This window comes from Mobula birostris, chromosome 2 (genome assembly GCF_030028105.1).
Source record: "Mobula birostris isolate sMobBir1 chromosome 2, sMobBir1.hap1, whole genome shotgun sequence".
Lineage (NCBI taxonomy): Eukaryota > Metazoa > Chordata > Chondrichthyes > Myliobatiformes > Myliobatidae > Mobula > Mobula birostris.
In genome coordinates, this window is record NC_092371.1 from 238,868,305 (window position 1) to 238,886,300 (window position 17,996).

Here is a 17,996-nt window from a genome sequence, read left to right on the forward strand (position 1 = left end):
GATCCAATTCTTCCAGTCATCCCCATTCCCCTGCCTTCTCCCCATACCCTTTGATGCCCTGGCTAATCAAGAACCTATCTATCTCTGCCTTAAATGCACCCAAATGACTTGGCCTCCACGGCCACTAGCGGCAACAAACTCCACAGGTTTACCACCCTCTGACTAAAGTAATTTCTCCACATCTCTGTTCTAAATGGATGTCCTTCAATCCTGAAGTCATACCTTCTTGTCCTAGACTCCTCTACCATGGGAAGTAATGTTGCCATATCTAATCTGTTCAGGTGTTTTAACATTCAGAATGTTTCTCTGAGATCCCCCATCATTCTCCTGAACTCCAGGGAATACAGCCCAAGATCTGTCAGACGTTCCTCATATGGTAACCCTTTCATTCTGGGAATCATTCTCGTGAATCTTCTCTCATTCGACTCGATAGGCCAAATGGTGAAATTCTACTCCTATGTCTTGTGGTCTTATCGCCTTACCAGAGCCCAGCAGGCTTTGTGAAGCCGTTGCACATGATGCCATTGATGATATTTGCACTGCTTTGCAGTCACAGTGTATCAATGTTCACCTACAGAGGAACATCCACGGATTCTACTCCCAATAAATCTAACACCACCCAGTGATGCCTCCAGATTCACCAGAGCAATTGAAAAACTAGGCAAAGCTTGACTGAAATTCTTGCTAATGACCACAGTGAATAACATATTGGAACAGCATTAGGCCCCATGATAGGAAACACCCTCCCCACATCCATGCTATCTAGACCTTGAATGTGTGTGCAGTGTTTACTGCTGCATGTTACTGCACAGAAGCACGGAACGTTTTGTGGAAGCTAGAAATCTTGAGTAATATGTACAAAGTATTGGAGAAACTCAGCAGCTGAGGCAGCATCTATGGTGAGGAATAAAGAGTCAACATTTTGGGCCAAGATCCTTCATCAATACTCAAGAGGAGGAGGGCAGAAGCTAGAATAATAAGATGTGCGAGGGGGATGAGTACCAGTTGGCAGGCAGTAGGTGAGACCAGGTGAGGAGGAAGGTGGAGGGTGGGGAAGAGGGGAATGAAGTGAGAATCTGAGAGGGCCTAGGTCAGGGATTCCCAACCTGGGATCCACAGATCCCTTGGTTAATGATATGGGTCCATGACATACAAAGGTTGGGAACCCCTGGCCTAGATGCAAAAGGTTGAAGGGGGAATCTAGTGGTAGAGGACAACGGACTATAGAATAAAGTGAAGGATGTGGGGAATCAGAAGGAGATAATGGGCAGGTTGTGAGGGTGGGAGAAGAGAAAGTGTGAGAAGGCCACCAGAGTGGTGAAAAATAGAAAAAAAGTTGGGAGGGGTCAGAAATAGAGTGGAGTGGTAACCAAAGATTAGAGCGATCAATATTTATTCCATCAGATTGCTGACTACACAAGAGAATATGTAATAGAACACTGGTGTGCTGGAGCCAGTCTGATGCTGAGGTAACTGAGGTCTGTGTGGTGGTTAGCAGAGCTGCTGATTAGACCTGTTGTGCTGTGCTGAATAACGGTATGAGTTCTGGAATTGGTTCATAAATTCATGTGTACCAAGATACAGTGAAAAGTTTGTCTTGCATACTGTTCATGCAAATCAGGTACTGTCCAGTCCCTGCATTAAGGTTGAACAATGTAAAACAATAACAATGCAGAATAAAGTGTAAAAGACAAGGTGCAGTGCAGCTAAATAATGAAGCACAAGTTAGACTGTGAGGTCAAGAGTCCATTTTATCATCCAAGAGATCGAAAATCTTGTTGAATGGTGCCACAACAACCTCTCACACAACATTGGCAAAGACAAACCACGGGAGGAAAATAACAGAGGTCCGTGAGCCAGTCCTCATTAGGGGAACAGACGTGGAGAGGATCAGTAACTTCAAATTCCTTGGCGTTTTAAAATCAGGGAATCTGCCCTGGCACCAGCATGGAAGTGCCATTACACAGAAGATACAGCAGTGCCTCTACTTTCTGGATGTTTGCGTAGATTTAGCATGTCATCTAAAACTTTGACAAACTTATATGGATGCACGGTGGAGAGTATATTGATTGATTGCATCATGGCCTGGTATGGAAATAGCCACACCCAAGAATGGAAGAGTCTTCACAATGTGATGAATACAGCCCAAGTCATCACAAGCGAGGCCCTCCTCCCCATTGAGCACATCTACAAAGAGTGTTTCCACAAGAAAGCAGCATCCGTCATTAAGGACCGACCATCCAAGCCATACACTCTTCTTGCTGCTACCATTGGGAAGGAGGTACAGGAGTCTTAGGTCCAACACCACCAGATTCAGGAGCGGTTAATGTCCTTCAACAATCAGGCTCTCTTACCAATGTGGGCAACTTCACACATCTCAACCCTGAACTGATTCCACAACCAATGAACTAATATACTAATTGACTAAACTTCTACAGTCATTTTGAGAAAAGACTTTCAAACATTCTGTATCCTCTGAGGGATAGACATTTGCTTTATCATTTCTTCCCTAAAAGGCTAAACTTTTATTTTGAGACTCTGGACTTGGGTACTAGACATGCCAGTCTATGGAAACATCACCTCTGCATTTGCTCTATAAATCCCCGTAAAAACATTGCATGTTCATTCTTCTAAACTCAGTAGAGTGTAGGTCCAGTCTGTATAGTCTCTCATCTTAGAGAAATCCTTTATCCCAGGATCAAGTTGGTGAACCTGGCATTAAATTATTCACTTTACTGGAAGATGTCAACTGACAGGAGGAAGGTAAATAGCATTCAGGTAGTTTAAATATTTTTGTTTGATTTTTAGAGTGTTGATGTACTTTAAATGTAAGCATATTTTAACACTTCATTTTAGCTTGGTCCATGTGTAAGGGGGTTTCATCTTTTATGTTACTGCGCAGGCTAATTAAAATGGCTTCTTTGTTTTGTTATACTTGGGAATGCTTCTTTGTTATGTTAAACGCTGAAAAAGTTCTTGCGCTAGCAGCTTGTTTTGGGTTAGGCTGTGATAAGAAGATGTTACGAACCAATTGGGATAGTTGTTATGCTTTTGGTGTATCTGGAAGATTTGTATGCGCGGGGTTTTGGAGGGAGAAAGCAGGAGAGAGAGGCAGAGGATGGACCAGGTGCTGTGATGTCAGCTAACAGGGTCGGACCCCGAGGAGGACGTTTGGCGAGGAGATGGAGACGGACTCGTGTGGAGCGTCTGGTCGACCACCGTTGTTGGTCCCAGGCGGCCAGTCGAGGTGGTCCGAGGGGTCGCAGGGTGAAGATAAGGGTCCTGAGCTCCAACTGTTTGTGCACGAAGAGGTTGAACTTTGATAAGTGTGGCGCCTTTTATTTTCCTTTTATATTTTATTCTCTATTAATTATATAGTTCCAGTAATATCTATAAACTGTAAATCATTTGATCGTATCTGGTGTATTGTCTGTTATCTGGGCGGGGTGGGGTACATCACACAGCATCCACACACACTAGTTACCCAGTTTGGCGGGGCCAAGGGCTGTTTCCCTAGATGAGCCAAGTGACCCTGAGGTTGGCCAGGGGGGCTACACATGACTGTTTTGGAAGGCCATCAACACTGGGTAGTCACAGTCACACTAACAACTTACTGACTCTGAGAGAGGATGAAGATTCATCAATGGTCGAAGTGGCTCTGGGTGTGCAGCAGACTATCTTTGCTGAGACAACCCTTTACTTTCCTCTACCATGCTGAAATGCTGGGGGCAGATGACAGATGCAGACAGCTGATGATTTGGGTCAATCACTTATTGAGCACTTCTTGCAGATGGGGCTCGTCAGCTCATCCAGGAGAAAGAAAACTGATCTCAAACCTGTGCTGCCTTGCGGCTAAACTCACCCATGGGGAAGGAGTCCGGACTGAGTTCTACACTGACTGGCAACTCCTGTGATGTGGCTGGTGCCAAACTGTATTGGTCTGTGCTGTTCCTTTAGATACATTAGCTCCATGGAGAGGGGGAGCCTGCTGCATTAGCAACAGCTGGCTCTCCATATTGTATACTGCCCCGTGTTGTGTATTGACTGATGGCACCGCGACATCTAGGATGCAACATCCATGGTTGACCTCAACCTTATTATTAAGCAACCAGCACTGCAATCGAAAGATTAAGAGCAGGTACATATCTCTGTGGACTATCAAATATAGTTCCCCATACTATTGTGCAGCTGTAGATTTAAGCTGCATTTTTCACCCTTCACAGATTATCAACATAGGACTTTTCAAACTACTGAGCGATATTAATTGCAGTAATTGGGCCGATCTGTGATTTTACATCGCCTGTCTTAAATTCCTTGAAGATCAAGTTCATTCCACCATTGTTCATGCAATTTGACAATATCAAAAGTGCAGAAGTTTAGCCACTAGTCAAGTTAGAATAACATCAGCTGTGAATCTTATCTTGCTTTGACTGGAGTTGTTAACATATGGAATGTTACAATGAACTTTGATATAAGATAAGATTATAATATTATAATATTAGGTTTATTTCTACATCAAAACATTGTAGCATGCAGTGAAGTGTATTGTTTCCTTCAAATCAAATTAGCAAGGATTTTGCTTTACAGCCCGCAACTGCCACCGTGCTTCCAGCACCAACATAGCATGCCCACAACTCACTAACCATATCTGTAAATTTTTTGGAATGTGGGAGGAAACTGGAGCAGCCAGTGGAAACCCGTGTAATTAGAGGGAGAACGTACAAACTCCTTACAGACAGTGGCAGGAATTGAACCCAGATCAGGGATCGTTGGCACTGAATGCATTAAAGCATGCGGATGTGGTCCAGAGGTTCATTTGTTGTTCAAACCAGATATCAGAATGGGGGAAGAAATGTGATCTAAATGACTTTGACTGTAGAATGATTGTTGATGCCAGATGGGGTGGTTTGAATATCTCAGAAACTGCTGATCTCCTGGGATTTTTACTGTCAGGTCTCTAGAGCTTACAGAGAATGGTGCAAAACACACAAAAAAATTAGTGAGCGGCAGTTCTTTGGTCGAAAATGCCGTGTTATTGAGAGAGGTCAGAGGAGTATGGCCATATTGGTTCAAGCTGACAGGAAGGTGAAGTAACTCAAAAAACTACGTGTTACAACAGTGGCGTGCATAAGAGCGTCACTGAATGCACAACATATCGAATGTGGAAGTGAATGGGCTACCATGAAGTCCATACAGATCAATGCATTACACAGTGCATTGAAGTAGTACAAGGTAAAACAATCACAGAGTGCAGAATAAAATGTTACAGTATAGCCAAAGTGCAGTGCAAGTAGACAGTATGGTACAAGATAGATTGTGTGCCCATCTTATTGTGCTAGGTGACCCTTCAGTACTCTTATAGTAGTGGGATAGAATCTGTCCTTGAGCCTGGTGGTATGTGCTTTCAGAATTTTATATCTTTTGCTCAGTGGGAAGAGGGAAAGAAAGAATGCCTGGAGTGGGTTGGGTTTTTGATTATGCTGGCAGTTTTACTTGTCACGTGTCCAGCAACAATGGATATGAAATTAGAAACCATAGAAAAACTACAGCACAGAAACAGGCCTTTTGGCCCTTCTTGGCTGTGCCGAACCATTTTCTGCCTAGTCCTACTGACCTGCACACGGACCATATCCCTCCATACACCTCCCATCCATGTATCTGTCCAATTTATTCTTAAATGTTAAAAAAGAACCCACATTTACCACCTCATCTGGCAGCTCATTCCACACTCCCACCACTCTCTGTGTGAAGAAGCCCCCCCCCTAATGTTCCCTTTAAACTTTTCCCCCTTCACCCTTAACCCATGTCAATCATGGGCTGATCCAATTCTTCCAGTCATCCCCCACTCCCCTGCCTTCTCTCCATACCCTTTGATGCCCTGGCTAGTCAAGAATCTATCTACCTCTGCCTTAAATGCACCCAATTACTTGGACTACACAGCTGCTCATGGCAACAAATTCCACAGATTTACCACCCTCTGACTGAAGTAATTTCTCCACATCTCTGTTCTAAATAAATGTCCTTCAATCCTGAAGTTGTGCCCTCTTGTCCTAGATGTTAGGGATAGGTTTGATATGTTATAGGGTTATAGAATCATAGAAAAATACAGCACCGAAACAGGTCCTTCAGCTCACCTGGTTCATGCCGAACCATTTAAGCTAACTACTCTCATCAACCTGCTCCAGGACCATAGCCTTCCATATCTCTACCATCCATGTACCTATCCAAATTTCTCTTAAACATTGAAGTCAAACGTGCATGCACCAATTGCGCTGGCAGCTTGTTCCACACTCTGATGACTCTCTGAGTGAAGAAGTTTCTCCTCATGTTCCTGTTAAACTTTTCACCTTTCACCCTTAACCCATGACCTCTGGTTGTAGTCCCACCCAGATTCAGTGGAAAAAGCCTGCTTGCCCTAGCTTTAACCTACCTTTAGCCCTCATAACTTTCTATACTTATACAGTATCAGATCTCCTCTCAATCTTCTACATTCCAAGGAATAAAGTAATAACTTATTCAATCTTTCCTTATAACTCACAGTCGCTATATTATTGAAGGTTCTGTATAGCACATACTCAGTGAGTCAGTCTTTGTCCTCCAACTTTTTTATCCTAGACATTGTATGAAACAGGTTCAGAGGGGTCATAAATTATCCATGATGGAATGGCAGAGCAGACTCAATTGGCCAAATGACCTAATTCTGCTCCTGTGTCTTATGGTCTTATGGTCTAAATGATACTAACTCAGTGATTTAAAAAAGAAAATATGATACGGGACCTGCCTACCATCCATTAAGTTTTTTACGCAGAGAGTGGTAAGTGCGTAGAATGGGCTGCCAGCAACGGTGGTGGAGGTGGATACGACAGGGTCTTTTAAAAGACTCCTGGACAGGTACATGGAGCTCAAAAAATAGAGGGCTATGGGTAACCCTAGGTAATTTCTAAGGTAAGGACATGTTCAGCACAGCTTTGTGGGCTGAAGGGCCTGTATTGTGCTGTAGGTTTTCTAGGTTTCTATTTTCTATGTTATTTTTTACTGACCCTTTAACTTCTGTAAGGGAACATACTAGGTATTTTGGAAAACTTGCATGAATGGTAGAAGAGAGAGAAGTGGGAATGTGTCTGTGAAGGACCAATAGGAGATAGTGCCAGTAGAGATTTTTACAATTGTTGCTAATTTCCCTTTGTTTCTATTTCTTCTGCTTCACTTATCATCTCTTCAATTACTCCCTGCATCTCCTATGTGTCTTTAATGGTTCGTTTTTCACCATGGTGTTTGATACGTCACATTTATCCATTCAGCATTTCTTATTCAAACTTCTTTTTCCCTTTAAGTACCGTATGGACGTATGTGAGTGTGTGTGTTTTCTTCTGTTCCTTTCATTTCGTTCCTGTTGAAGTGCTCTTCATCTTCCTCAGAAGAACGTCCTCAGTCCCAGCATCCTTGGCTGCTTTATTGATGCCTTTCTCCCTGTCATGCCCTTCGTGACGTCTGTGTTCAACACCAAGTACAACTCAGTCGCAAAGTGCCAGTGCATCCGCCTTCAGCAGGGTCACAACAACAGTCAAGGTTGGATTGATGAGTGAACACATGCCGCAGATGAAAATCAAACAGATGATTCAGTCATTTCCCCTTGACCTTGAATCGACCCACTACTGAATATTTCATCAGCAATGCTTTGAGATCAGCAGCATAATTTTTATCAGATAATTATTTCAAAATCTTGTGCTTTTTAAAATAGCAAAAAAATCATTATCCTTTAAACATTACTGGTATTTCAGCTCTTACTTGGTGTCATATTATTCCACAATTTCTAAAGATATTAAAATGTTATGCTTTCTTCCTGCTTTGTAGCCTAAGAATTGGCTGCTATAATAAGCTATTGCTGTGGAAATCTCAGGAGGCACTTCTTCACTGTGAGGGAGGTGCGTGTGTGGAACGAACTGCCAGTGAAGTGCTAGATGGAGGTTGAATTGACTTTATTATTTACATCCTTCATATACATGAGGAATAAAAATCTTTACGTTATGTTTTTGTCTAAATGTGCAATGGGCAATTTATAGTCATTTGTAATAAATAGTATGTACAACAGGACTGTCAGTATAACATAGAAATACAATTGTATCAGCGTAAATTAATCAGTCTGATGGCCTGGTGGAAGAAGCTGTCCCGGAGCCTGTTAGTTCTGGCTTTTATGCTGAGGTGCTGTTTCCTGGATGGTAGCAGCTGGAACAGTTTGTGTTTGGGGTGACTCGGATCCCCAAAGATCCTTTGGGCTCTTTTTATGAACCACAATGTAGTTACAATCATATTACAAAAGAAACAGAGGTACCTATCTGAAATACAGTATGCAAACAATATATACACATTCACACATACTCCTTACTCTGCCATGTATGGGAGGAAAGGCACCATAAAGGACCCATTATTAGAATATACGGGTGAAGACAGTGAAGTGTGTACTCTCAGCACAGCAACAGTAGAATGACAAGGCAATGTTTGTTGTGTGTGTGTGTGTGTGTGTGTGTGTGTGTGTGTGTGTGTGTGTAAGGGGTGTGTTTACCACATGTTCTGCATAGCACAGTTCCTTTCTTCTACACCCATTATGAATGCATGTATCCACATTTGTAATGGAAAATGCCTGTGCAAAGCATGCCAGACTGCATTTACACTCTCCTCATTGAGTTTATGTGCTGCAGGGCTGTCATTCTCAGGATGATTGAACAACATTGTGACAGGGGGACATAGGCTATAAATGTTTGTCTAATAAAAGTGCAAAAATAAAACCAGAATGTGTAATTTTAGAATAAAGCCTGAATCACAGCTGCACTTTGTCAAAATCATAAAGTCGACCTGGTACGTTAGCAAAGATTCTTGCTAATTTCTGTAGATATAACGTGGAGAGCATTTTGACTGGTTGCATCACCACCTCCTATGGAGGCTCCATTGCACAGGATCAGAAATTTGTTCTATGATTCCCTTGGATGTCAGAAAGAGTTTCAGGAACAGTAGGAGGTTCTCTCAATCCGTATAACAAACAGGAACATTGGATTAAAAACAATTGTGACTAATGAAGAACAGTGTCTGCCTGAAAGCAGCTGATCCACAGACATTTGCGCAACTAACTCAAATGGAAATATCCAGCAAGCCAGCTAATATCTGTGGAAAGAAACACAGAGTTACAGGGAATCAATTTACAGGGAACTTCCAGCAATTCTGTAGCAAGCTGTTGGCAATTACCCCTCACTTAAGCCAGCTGGACTGAAAGCAACATTTCCAAAGATCCTAACCAAGCCTGGCTTGTGATTTTCCAGCCGCAGTCCACAGCTGACCGCCACATGGAATCCAACAGGTCAGCCTGAACTACTGGGTTAAAAAATACACGTGGACTAAGATGTTAACTGTCCTGTGCTATCACCAGTGGGATCATCAGTTGATCTGCCACCTGCCTTCAGGAGCTTTGGCCCGCTTATGATCAAGACTCCCTCGACTACTGTAATTGCTTACCCCAGCACCTGGAAACCTACCTGCTGAACCTGTGCCACAGAACACCTGGAAACACATATATCTGAGTGAAGATACCGCAGCAGCAAGAAGAGAGGGTAGATTGATTGATTGACTGATTTATTGAGCTACAACGCAGAATAGGCCCTTCTGGCCCTTTGTATCACGCCCTCCAGCAACCCCAATTTAACCCTAGCCTAACCACGGGACAACTTACAATGACCAATTATCCTACCGACCAATAGGTCATGGTACTGTGGGAAAAAACCCATGCAGTCATGGGGACAACATTCAAACACCTTACAGACATCAGCAGGAACTGAACCTGGGTGGCTGGTACTGGAAAGTGTTGTGTTAACCACAATGCTACTGTGCCTTCGCCAATAAGATAGATTAGCTTTATTTGTCACATGAACGTTAAAACATCAAAACAACGTGAAGTGCATCATTTGCATCAACGACCAACAGCATCCAAGAATGTGCTAGAATGAGCCCGCCAGTGTCACCACGCTTCCCGTGCCAACATAGCACACCCACAACTTACTAACCCTAACCCGAACCTAATCATCTTTGGAATGTAGGAGGAAACCAGAGAACCTGGAGGAAACCCACACAGTCACAGGGAGAATGTACAAACTCCTTACATATAGTTGAATCTCAATCAATCATCACTGGCACTATAAAGCAGTGCACCAACCACAATCATAAGACGTAGAGCAGAATTACGCTATTCAGATCATTGAGTCTGCTCTGCTATTTCATCATGGCTGATTTATTATCCCTCTCAACCCCATTCTCCTGCCTTCTCCCCGTAAACTTCGATGCCCTTACTAATTAAGAACCTCTCAATGTTTATTTTCAATATATCCAATGACTTGGCCTCCACAGCCGTCTGTGGCAATGAATACACAGATTCCATCCTCTGCTGAAGAAATTCTTCTTTATTTCTGTTCTAAAAGGAAATCCTTGTATTCTGAGCCTGTGCCCTCTGGGTCCAGATTCCCCCAATATTGGAAACATCCAATATCTAGGCATTTCAATATTCACGAGATTTCAATGAGATCTGCTATGTTACTGCACCACCCTGTATGTTTTCAATTATTCCTGCCAGCATTCAACACTCAGGTTCCATGTGCTTGCCAGGTCTGGTTCTTGCTGGTGTAAGTCCTGTGTGGTGTATGGAGAGGTGTCTCAAGAGAAGAAATGGGCCGATGTGCCCATTTAAATGAACTAATAGTACAAAGATAGGTGGAGGAGAAGGTAGTGTTGAGGAAACAGAGATCCTGCAGAAAGACTTAGATCGTTTAGGGGAATGGACAAAGAAGTGGCAAATGAAATACAATATTATCTGTGCTCAATTCTGGTCGCCTCACTATAGGAAGGACGTGGAAACCATAGAAAGGGTGCAGGGGAGATTTGCAAGGGTGTTGCCTGGATTAGGGAGCATGCCTTATGAGAATGGGTTGAGTGCACTCAGCCTTTTCTCCTTGGAGTGACGGAGGATGAGAGGTGACTTGATAGAGGTGTACAAGATAATGAGAGGCATTGATCATGTCGATAGTCAGAGGCTTTTCCCCAGGGCTGAATTGGCTAACACGAGAGGGCATAGTTTTAAGGTGCTTGGAAGTAGGTACAGAGGAGATGTCAGGGGTAAGTTTTTCACACAGAGAGCGGTGAATGTGTGGAATGGGCTGCTGGCGGCGGCGGTGGAGGCAGAAATGATAGGGTCTTTTAAGAGACTCCTGGATGGCTACATGGAGCTTAGAAAAATAGAGGGCTATGGGTCAAGCCTAGGTAGTTCTAAGGTAGGGACATGTTCAGCTCAGCTTTGTGGGCCGAAGGGCCTATATTGTGCTGTATGCTTTCAATGCTTCTATGTTTGTACAATGTTGAAAAGTGTATGGTCATGCACTTTAGTGGAAGAACTAACTGGGCAGACTATTATTTAGATGGGGAGAGAATTCAAAACGCAGAGATGCAAAGGGACTTGGGAGTCCTTGTGCAGGATACCCTAAAGGTTAACCCCCTAGGTTGAGTTGGTGGTGAAGAAGGTGAATGGAATGTTGGCATTCATTTCTAGAGGTATAGAATACAAGAGCAAGGATGTGATGTTGAGGCTCTATAAGGCACTCATGAGGCCACATGGAGTATTGTGTGTGTAGTTTGGGTTCCCTATTTTAGAAAGGATATACTAACTTTGGAGAGGGTTCAGAGAAGATTCAGAAGAATGATTCCAGGAATGAAATGGTTACCGTATGAGGAACTGCTGGAGCTCTTGGGTTGTATTCCCTGGAGTTCAGGATAATGAGGGGGGGATCTCATAGAAACATTCCAAATGTTGAAAGGCCTGACTAGATTAGATATGGCAAAGTTAATTCCCATGGCAGGGGTTTTTAGGACAAGAAGGTACGACTTCAGGATTGAAGGACATCCAACAGAGATGCGGAGAAATTACTTTAGTCAGAGGGCGGTAACTCTATGGAATTTGTTGCCACGAGTGGCTGTGGAGGCCAAGTCATTGGGTGTATTTAAGGCAGAGAAAGATGAGTTCTTGATTAGCCAGGGCATCAAAGGGTATGGGGAGAAGGCAGGGGAGTGGGGATGACTGGAAGAATTGAATCAGTTATGATTGAATGGCAGAGAAGATTCGATGGGTCAAATGGCCTACTTCTGCTCCAATATCTTACGGTCTTATGGTCGTATGGCAAGCTGGTGCTGTGGCTTTGCTATCCGTAGGGCTTTTTTCCCAGCTTTTACAGGCACAGGGATTGTTTGATAATAAATCTTTGATCAAAGTATGTATGTCACCATGTACTTCCCTGAGATTTATTTTCTTGCAGACTTTCACAGGAGAACAAAGAAATACAATAGAATCAATGAAAAACTACACATTGACGAACAAACTATGTGAAAAAGGTGGAATGTGTAAATAAAAATAAGATATAGTAGATAAGTATTTAATACTGAGAACATAAGTTGTAGAGTCTTTAAAAGTGAGTCTGTAGGTTGTGGGATCAGTTCAGTATTGAGGTGAGTGAAGTTATCCATCTCGACCCGAAACCCTAACCCTACACCTTTGCCATAAATGCTGCCTGGCCTGCTGAGTTCCTCCAGCATTTTGTGTGTGTTGCTTGGATTTCCAGCATCTGCAGATTTTCTCATGGAAGTTATCCATGCTGGTTCAGGAGCATGATCATTCAAGGATAGTAACTGTTCCTGAAGCTGGTGGGGTGGAACTTATGGTTCATGCACTTCCTGCCAGATGACAGCAACAAGTAGAGAACACAGCCTGGATGGTGAAGGGCCTTTCGGCTGGCAAGTTCAAAATCCCAGATTACCAAAGCAATGAGGTGCTTTTGGCAACTTTTGGTCCCATGTTGCAAGATGCATGAAGCCTCTGACACTGTGGGAGTGAAATTATTTATACCATAGCTAATTAATAAATTGCCTATCTGATCAGTTCTGCTCTTGGTTTCCAGAGAGATTACTTACATTCTGTCTACTAAATCTGACCACACATCCAAACATATATCTTGGAAATGTACTGTGTTGATGAAAGTTTGCCATTAATGCTTTTTTCAATCTGTCAATATTAACTTTCAGAGTATTGAATTTCATTTTGTAGCTGTCTTAATATCACAAGTTATTTATGGAAATTCTGCTTTCATAAACAAAATCCGTTATATATTGCAGAATAGAAATAAGGAAGTAGTGTCAAATGGAAAATCAGACAAGTGGATATATGCTGATGCACTAGGAAAGGGGAAAGAGAAGGAGTTTTGTGGTTTTGATGCAGTTAAATTGTTTGTTCCCATGACGAGACACCTTGGATTTGAAATTTTATCACTGCACCATAGAAAGCATTCTACCTGGATGCAGAACAGCTTTTATTCTCACTTGCTGTCTTCTGCCTGTCATCCACTCCGCTATCCATGCCAATATCTTTCCTGTAACGCTATAGAGTTTTGTCTCGTTAAGCAGCGTCATGTGTGGCACCTTTATCAAACGCCTTCTGGAAATCCAAGTAAATTACATCCATGCCTCCCCTTTGTCTACCCTGCTTCTTACCTCCTCGAAGAATTCTTAATAGATTCATCAGGCGAGATTTCCCTTTACAGAAACCATCCTGACTTTGACTTATTTTATTATTAGTCTCCAAGTACCCTGAACCCTCATCTTTAATAATAGATTCCAACACTTTCCCAACCACTGAGGTTAGGCTAACTGGCCCTTAATTTCCTTCCTTTTGCCTTCCTCCCTTCTTAAAGAGTAGAGTGACATTTGCAATTTCCGGGACCATGACAGAATCAAGTGGTTCTTGAAAGATCATGACCAATGCATCCGTTATCTCTTCAGGAACCTCTCTCAGGACTCGGAGATGTGGTCCATCTGGCCCAGGTGATTTACGAACATTAAGACCTTTCAGTTTGCCTAGCACTTTTTCCTCAGTAATAGCAATGGCATTCACTTCTGCTCCCTGACACTCATGGACCTCTGGCACACTGCTAGTGTTTTCCACAGTGATGACAGATGCAAAGTTTATCTGCCTTTTCTTTGTCCCCCATTACTACCTCACCAGCATTATTTTCCAGTGGTCCAATATCAACTCTCACCTCCCTTTTACTCTTTATATAACTGAAAAAACTTATAGTATCTTGCTTTATATTATTGGTCGGTTTGCCCTCATATTTCTTCTTTTCTCCTTATAGCTTTTTTAGTTACTTTTGCTACCTTATATGCCCTTCCTTTGGCTTTTATGCAGTCCTTAACTTCCTTTGTCAGCCACAGTTGCCTACCCCTGCCATTTGAGAACTTTTTACTCTGTGGAGCATATCTATCTTGTGCCTGCCTTGTGAACTATCCCCAGAAATTTCAGCCATCTCTGCTCTGCTGTCATCCCTGCCAGTATCCTCCTCCAATCCACCTAGGCAAGCTCATGCCTCTATCATTCCCTTAATTCCATTGTGATACTGATACATGTGACTTATGCTTTTACCTCTCAAATTGCAGTATGAATTCAATCATATTATGATCACTGCCTCCTGAGGGTTCCTTTATGTTAAGCCCCCTTAATAAGATTTGGGTATACAACATCCAATCTAAGGTAGACTGTCCCTGAGTAGACTCAAGCACAAGCTACTCTAAAAAGCCATCACGAAGACATTCAACAAATTCCCTCTATTGCAATCCAACACCAACCTGATTTTCCCAATCCCCTTGCATATTGAAGCCCTCCATTACAATTGTGTCATTACCCTTATTACATGCCTTTTCCAGCTCCCTTTGTAATCTCAATCCCACATCTTGGCTACTATTTGGAGGTCTATATATGTGATTCCCATGTTTTTTTTTTACCTTTGCGATTTCTTAATTCCACCCACAAAGATTGAACATTCTCTGACCCTATGTCACCTCTTTCTAAAAATACAATTTCATCTCTTACCAATAGAACCACACCACTCCCTATGCATTCCTGCCGGTCCTTTCAATACAAAGGATATCCTTTAATGTTAAGCTCCCCCAACTATGACTTCTTTCAGCCACAACTCATTGATGCCCACAACGTCATACCAACCAATCTTTAACTGTGCCATGAGTTCATCTACCTTATTCCAAATGCTTTTATATAGGCATCTGTTAGTCTTGTGAGACCATGGATTTGTGCCTTGGAAGGTTTCCAGGGCGCAGGCCTGGGCAAGGTTGTATGGAAGACCGGCAGTCGCCCATGCTGCAAGTCTCCCCTCTCCACGCCACCGATGTTGTCCAAGGGAAGGGCATTAGGGCCAATACAGCTTGGCACCGGTGTTGTCGCAGAGCAATGTGTGGTTAAGTGCCTTGTTCAAGGTCACAACAAGCTGCCTCAGCCAAGGCTCGAACTAGCGACCTTCAGATCACTAGACGAACGCCTTAGCCCCCAACTTGGCCACGCGCCAACACTCCAAATGCTACATGCATTTAAATACAGCACTTTCAGTCCTGCATTCTTCACCCTTTTGAATTTGGCCTCTGTTGTACAATTTAACCCTTTGCTCTTTCTGCATTTGCACCCAGTCATTGGCTTGTTCTTCCTTACATACACGTTACACCCATCACCTACTTGTAAACCTGCTGGCTCATCCTCAGCTTGATCATTCTGGTTCCCATCTCCCTGCCATACTAGCTTAAACCACTCCCAACAGCTGTAGTAAATCTGCCTGCAAGAATAATTGATCCCCCTCAGATTCAATCCCTTTCAGTCCCTTTTGTAGAGGTCACACCTGCCCAGAGGAGGTCCCAATTATCCAGAAATCTGAATCCCTGCCTCCTGCTCCAATTCTTCACCCACACATTTATCAGCGACATCATTCTATTCCTGTTCTCACTGTTCGCGAAAAGAAACACAAGAGAACCCTAATAGAACTCTATTAAATACAAAAGAAGAACACCATATACCCAATGTGCAGAGAGAAAAAAAAAACAAATTGTGCAAACAGTAAAAGCAAGGAAACAGCATTCAGGACTGAAGGCCACAAAGCCAGGCATCACTGCAGCCAATACAGAAGTCCACAGAAGACCATTCAGAATGCCTCAGTTCAGCACAGAGATAAAGAAACTTTGCAGAGCAGTGAGCTGGACTGGCCTGACTCTTGCCTCTGACCCCAAAAGCCCAACCATTTCAATCTTGCCCTTTCGCTTAAATCGTCCAGGCCTCAGGTATTTGCTCATCCTTGAGCTCGTGCTCCATTGCCTCCTTAAGGGTAGGACCCAACCTTTCCAATTCAGCTTGGCTCTTAAAGCAATCAAGTTCTGGTATTTCAAGAGTTCAGGCACATCTCTGGGCAGTGTCGCCTGGAAAGAGTAAACAAACTTGGAAATTGACCAGATGAAGGCAACAGTAGTCACCTCAGGATCAAAAAGTGATGATGAGCTGAACTTTCCTGTACCGGTCTAAGAATGTTATTAGAATAATCTAAAACTTTCACTGTGGTGGGACTTTTCTATTCACCAAGATGAACAAGCAAAAGCTACAGATGCTGGAAACCACCGAGATGCAATACAGAGCGTCATAGGAAGTCATTCCTGCCTGTAGCTATCAAACTTTACAACTCCTCCCTTGAAGGGTCAGACACCCTGAGCCAATAGGCTGGTCCTGGAGTTATTTCATAATTTACTGGCATAATTTACATTTTACTATTTAACTATTTATGGTTCTATTACTATTTATTATTTATGGTGCAACTGTAACGAAAACCAAATTCCCCCGGGATCAATAAAGTATGACTATGACTATGACTAAGACTAAACCAGAACTAAAAACAAAAAATGCGAGAAGTACCCATGAGGTCAAGTTCCAATCATGGTGAGCTATTGATAACTTCTCATAAGATACATAAGATCCGATTAGGAACAGTCAACATGGATTTGTGCATGGAAGGTCATGTTTGACAAATCTTATTGAATTTTTTGATGAGGTTACTAAGAAAGTTGACAGGGTAAAGCAGTGGATGTTGTCTATATGGACTTCAGTAAGGCCTTTGACAAGGTTCCACATGGAAGGTTAGTTAGGAAGGTTCAATTGTTAGGCATTAATATTGAAGTAGTAAAATGGATTCAGCAGTGGCTGGATGGGAGACACCAGAGAGTAGTGGTGGATAAGTGTGTGTCAGATTGGAGGACGGTGTGTAGCGGTGTGCCTCAGGAATCTGTAATGGGTCCAATGTTGTTTGCCATATATATTAATGATCTGGATGATGGGGTGGTAAATTGGATTAGTAAGTATGCAGATGATACTAAGATAGGTGGCGTTGTGGATAATGAAGTAGGTTTTCAAAGCTTGCAGAGAGATTTAGGCCAGTTAGAAGAGTGGGCTGAAAGGTGGCAGAGGGAATTTAATGCTGAAAAATGTGAAGTGCTACATTTTGGTAGGACTAATCAAAATAGGACATACATGGTAAATGGTAGGGCATTGAAGAATGCTGTAGAACAGAGGGATCTAGGAATAATGGTGCATAGTTCCCTGAAGGTGGAATCTCATGTGGATAGGATGGTGAAGAAAGCTTTTGGTATGCTGGTCTTTATTAATCAGAGCATTGGTTATAGGAGTTGGGATGTAATGTTGAAATTGTACAAGGCATTGGTAAGGCCAAATTTGGAGTATTGTGTACAGTTCTGGTCACCGAATTATAGGAAAGATGTCAATAAAATTGAGAGAGTACAGATGAGGTTTACTAAAATGTTGCCTGGGTTTCATCTCCTAAGTTACAGAGAAAGGTTGAACAAGTTAGGTCTTTATTCTTTGGAGCGGAGAAAGTTGAGGGGGGACTTGATAGAGGTGTTTAAGATTATGAGGGGGATTGATAGAGTTGACGTGGATAGGCTTTTTCCATTGAGAATGGGGGAGATTCAAACAAGAGGACATGAGTTGAGAGTTAAAGGGCAAAAGTTTGGGGGTAACATGAGGGGGAACTTCTTTACTCAGAGAGTGGTAGCTGTGTGGAACAAGCTTCCAGCAG

At 42.7% G+C, this 17,996-nt stretch overlaps 1 protein-coding gene across 1 annotated transcript in view; it reads left to right on the forward strand.

Moving 5' to 3' along the window:
• The window catches only part of nt5dc1 (5'-nucleotidase domain containing 1), a 673,759-nt gene that overhangs the window by 485,471 nt on the left and 170,292 nt on the right, over window positions 1-17,996 (forward strand). The window lies entirely within an intron of this gene.